The following is a 5814-nucleotide window of genomic DNA, read 5'->3' on the forward strand; positions in this document are numbered from 1 at the left end:
TCGGCAAAAGTACAATTTATGGATTACATTAAGAGAAAGAGACATGGCTGCAGACATGTGACTCAAGTAAACCTAGTTTGTTACCTACCACTTGCTGCATCGAGATTCATTGTTCAAGTAGGTGCATAAAACACAGAATAAGACAAATCCTGATACCCTCCTACCAATTTTTTTTTTTTTTTTTTTCCTTATAAGTTACACAAACAATCACATACAATGCCGGAGTAGTGGCTGTATAAAGTTACCTCTACACTTTGTAAAGCCTGTGGGTATTTTTCCGTAGAACAAATGCTGGTGTACTTTGAGTGGTTCCATTCGGGCCCCGTGTCCACAGTTTAGTTTACAGCTGATGGGGAAAACAGGGTGTCGAGGGTGCCGTGTGATGACCTGACAGCGCCCTCGACAGGCCTCCAAACTGAATACTGAAACTGGATTTCCTTCAGAATTTGCCAGAATGTGGACTCATCATATCTGAACCGTTTAAGCCGTGTCAGAGCTCTTCTGTACATGTTTGCACGTCTGGTATACCTTTTTTTTATTACTATTATTTATTTTTTTCTTCCCATCTGATCAATTTCAGTCAGTATATTACCAGCCTTTCTTGCACACATTAATTAATGCTGCCTGACTGTTTTCCCCACTACGGATGTTTTTGGGAACAAAATGTATCTCCCTTCTGCCTATGAATAGTGGAACATATGCAAAAGGAGCGAACCTACAAAGCAGCTGTTTAACCACCATTATTGGGAATTTTTGCTGTACACTTCATATCAAAAGTAGTTACTCACCTTTTCACAATGTCCAATCTGTCATCATTAAGAACATTTGTATTTCTGTGTAAACGGACTCTAGTAATAGCTGTTTTAAAAGGGAAAAGAAAGGGAATCTTCTTACTGTGCTCCTCTATTTTATTACAAATAAGTAATTACATGGGCTACTGTTCCATTTGACTACATTCGCTTATACCTGTTCACTCCTTACAATCACACATAATTATATGTTTAGTTTAACTGCACAAGGCTGTACTATTTTTAATCTGTTGCATTTGTTGGACTATGGTTCTGATATTTGCCTTAAACTCTTACCCTTTCTTTTTCTCTGTTTATGTATTGTTAAGAGAAGTCCAGATTTATATATTTGTATGTTTACCTGTGAAAGCAACATTCCACGTAAGCATGTGTACATGAAGATGAACCCCGAGAAGTGCAAGTATTGCGTACATTCACAGACTTCAGCTGTAAGAACCTCCCTCAGAAGACATGTATTCACATCCATGTTTGGCCCTGCACTCAATAAAAGAAAGTGCACGTGTCCCAGGTTGTGGTGATTGCTCTCTGCCGCACTCATGAGTCACATAAGAAGAGGTTGTTAAAAATGGATTTTTCTGTTTTTATGGTACCAGCTGCAGAAGAAGCTTGTGAAAATATTTTTTGTGGTTAATTCTGCTGGCTGGTGTTCAGGTAGGTGCAGCAGCAAAAGATATCTGCGAATTTGATATAAATATATTTGTGTGGCTCTTCCGCGGTTTTGCTGCACAACATGATCTTACATGATATCTAAGTGTAATCACATGGACAAAATAGCCCTTTGCCCATTCTGTACACATTGCTGGGACTAACCACTGTTTGTCAAACACACCTTTTTGCCAGAACAAGAGGACGGTCCCAAAACGGCTGTATCAATACACAAGAAGTGGATCATTTATAGCTGGGGCAGAATAAGGGCTGTGTGGAAAATGCACTTACACTTATTTGACCCTTTTCTCCATGCAGCTTACGGTGTTGAATCTACTTACAGTTACTTTACCCATTTATACAGCTGATTAATTTTACAAGAGCAATTTTAGGGTAAGTACCTTGCACAAGACTCCTACCCCTAGGGGTGGGATTTAAACCTGCAACCGTTGGAGTCAAAGGCAGCAGCTCTAAGTGCTATGCTACCAGCTGTCCTGTTGGAAACACTAATAGTTTTTTTTTTTTTTTTTTTTTTTTTTTTTTTTTTTTGTCTCCACCATTAAAGCCCACCACCCTGGTTAAAGAGGTCAAACCAGCCTTTGGGAGACACTGTGCTTGTGGAACATGGTGTAAGGAGTCCATTGTAGGCAGCCATGTGTCCCCCAACTCTCCAGTGTTGGCACTGGTGGAATGACTGTCTAACTTCATGATCAGAAGATCATGGTATGGTCTGGTCTGGTCTGGTCAAAACAGGTCTGAAATCATTCACATGTAGCCATTATTGGTTGCAGTTTTTTTTTCTATTGCAGTACAAATGTGTTCATGTGATGTGCAAACCAAAGATGAGTTCAAGATTATTAAACAGCCGTTAATGATTAGCCTTCCTTAGCCTGTTATTACCGATTTACTGATTTCTAAGAAGTGTATGGACGTTTTGTGAACGTCACCATGAGGTTTTTGCTTTCTTAGGTCTGCAGGACTTTTATTCATTTCTTGTCCCCCCCATCATGAAACCTAGATGTTCAGGTCCAGATACATGATGTCATCACCTCTGGCCGTTTGTTTACTGCTCTCTTAACTGGACAACTAAGGTCCTGCTTTGTGGAAACACGCTCCCTTCCCATCTCTCAGCAGCGCTTATCCATATCATCCACCTTGTGCCAGTTTTCCGAGCTGCGAATGTCTTACGAGCTGCCGGTGCTAAGTTCACCGCTCCCTTTAAATATGGAAATTGCCTGTGAAAGGACACAGATGGTGGCAACCTAGGTGGTGTGTGTCAACCAACTCATTAAAAAACATGTCACCATGTCCCACCCTTAGAATGGCCTGCTGGCCAAATGTCACATGTGAACTTCACATTATATCCCTTCCGTAAAAGAGACCGGGGCTGCAAGTGTGTGTTTGCCATCACTGTTATGTGGGAAGGTGGTGACGTTCCTTTCATATAAAATAAATGAATTGAGCTAAATCAGTTCTGTTCACTGTAAATGAAGCGTAATCAGATAATTATTGATGCAAATGAATAGCAGCTAATGCCATCTGAGCTTACTGGCTTTTGCTTAAGCCTGTGAAGTATGGTTAGTGGATTCCTTTCGTTTGCGATAAACCTCGCCGTGAGGCCTTTGAGGCCAAGGTGCCATGAACAGAGGGGTGCGTCTGAAACTGTTGCTTTCATGTTTGGCCGTTGGACTTGAATCTCTTGTTGAGGGAGTTCCACAAGAGCACAAAGACTGTTTGTATGGGTGAGAGAACACAAAGGGCGTAAACAGTTACATGCAGGCAAGTCGTGCTCGGCAACGGCAGGCCTCCTTTATTACTGGTGCTCGGAACGAGGGAAACCGGATTCTCCCCCATTGCATTGTGGGTAATTGCATTGTGTGTTGGTTGCGCACAGATGCGTTGCTGTGTGTGAGTCAGGAGATCAGCCCAAGTGGCAGTGAAGCGTGCGCCCAGGGCCATTCATAATGAATGAGAGGTCTGGCAGCCCTTGTGGCCATCGCCCCCGCCCAAACCCTAACCGCCAACAGTCACCAAGCCCTGGACCCCATGTTTTTGCCTGTACAGACTCCTGTGCACCCATCGTCTGCTCCGTGCTTCAGAAAGCAATGACTTTTTTAAAATTATTATGTACAGTTAATTAGTCTGTCAAACAACAGATTTTGTTCAAATGTCTAAAATTAATTCCCTGCTTTAAAAGGTCATTTGTTCCACACAAACCGTTCATCTTGTGAATTGTCATAAATCTAATATGTAATTATCATTAGTTTTAGTGGTACAAATTTTTACATTTTCCTGAGCCAAAAACCCGACACCCATTTATACTAAAATCTCATGTTCAGAATGAAACTGAAGGTTTCTTCAATAGTTAATGTTAGTTATTGTAACAGCACAAGGCAGTTCTGCTTCATTAATTACCCTGTTAATGAATTATTCACACATCATCTGATGCCGCTTGTCCCATACAGGGTCACGGGGAGCCGGAGTCTAACCCAGCAACACAGGGCATAAGGCTGAAGGGGGAGGGGACACACCCAGGACGGGACGCCAGTCCATCACAAGGCACCCCAGGCAGGACTCGAACCCCAGACCCACCGGAGAGCAAGATCTGGTCCAACTCACTGCACCCCCCTTAATGAATTACTATTAATTCCAATACTGTGTATGTCACCCAGCTCTTTCACATCTATTACAAACCGTACACTTCAACGTTGAGAATGAAAACATACATAAAATGCAGCGTTAATGTATTAATTCCACGTTCAGTGCAAAGAAAACAAAAGGAATGAATAAAAACACTGCAAAGGACTTCACAATCACCAAATAAGATGTCATCTGGATGGTCCGAACACTGGCCATCATTACTGAGATTATAGCAAGTGAGAGGAGCACACAAGGGCTAAAGCTGCTGGAGAAGTTTCTGCAGAAAGCCTAACTGTAAGTGCGAAGGACACCACATGGTGGCGCTGCTCTCTGGTCTGGGCTGCCCAGTGGGCAGTGGGACTCCAATTGGGTTCAATCCCAGCTTGGTGTGTGCAGTTTGCATCTTCTCCCCATGTTTGCATGTGTTTTTCTCCAGGAACTCTGGTTTCCTCCCACAGTCCAAAGATGTGTTTTTCAGGTGGATTGATGACTCTATGGCCCACAGCATGTGAACGTGTGTATATGTGTATTGCATTGCTGTGTGGTATAGATCGGTGAGTCACTATAGTGCAGTGTATCGAGCACTGTGAGTCACCTTCCATAAAAGCGAGTTAAATACCACATAATCTTTGGAAGCCGCAACAGGGGTATTAAATGAACCTCTTGATAAAGAAGGAATCTCTTAAATTGAATGAGTAAAACTTGGAATGGGTAAAATGTGACTGTACTGCTATTGTAAATGTTAAATATTTCATGTTTCAACACAAAAGGTGCTGAAATTGTTGCCTTGACATATTTTAGTCATCCTTTCATTATCACTGAGTGCTTAGTCATAAAAGCAGGGTCACAGTGGTCTGGAGCCTATTGCAGAAGCACATGACCTAAGGCAAGTCACACCCTGGAAGGGGATGCTGATGCACTGCAGAGCAATCACACACACACACACACACACACACACACACACACAATGGGCAACTTAGAGTGACCGATTGAAGCGAAGCACGCATATTTGTGCTGTGAGAAGAAACCCACAGGGGAGAACATGCAAACTCCACACAGAGTGAGTCAAATCTAACTGCACATTCAAGACCACCACCCAGGAGCTGCGAGACACCAGGGCTACCCCCAGTGCCGCCAGGCTGCCCTCCCCTTAAACCATATCATTGATTCCTGAAAAGGGCCCGTCGCCACGTCGCCACTCCACCGGTCACTTTGTGCTGCCCAGGGCACCGCGGCGATGGGAGCCGTGCATCAGAGGGCAGCACGAAAAACGCCCTCCTCCGGATGGTCACGGAATCACACGGGTGAAAGCTTTTCCCCAAGCGTCAGCATCGCTAATGGAGACGCTGGAAGTCGGAGCAACACGTACGGCGGGTGTTTGCACGGGAAGTGGAGGAGGAAGATAATGGGCAGGCCAGGTGTTCGCGGCTCCACACTGCGCCTTTCACAGCACACTGCTGCCTGCAGAGATCCACCTCTCCTCCTGTCTCCCCCTTCCCAAGGCGCACCTCGCCTCATACCAGTGTACCCAGGGAAACTTCCGGATGGAGCCTTACTGCTGGTGTTCTGCTGCTGAAAGCAGGAGGAGAGACGGAAAGACGCCCATCAGAACTGGCTTTGGAGAGGCCAGGTGGTGGGTTGCGTGAACAATGACGGCTCTCCCTCCTCTCGCTCGGGGTATTCATCCCTTTGCTTCCTGACGTTCACTTCAGCAGCGTAA

Source organism: Scleropages formosus, chromosome 1 (genome assembly GCF_900964775.1).
Source record: "Scleropages formosus chromosome 1, fSclFor1.1, whole genome shotgun sequence".
NCBI classification, from domain to species: Eukaryota; Metazoa; Chordata; class Actinopteri; order Osteoglossiformes; family Osteoglossidae; genus Scleropages; species Scleropages formosus.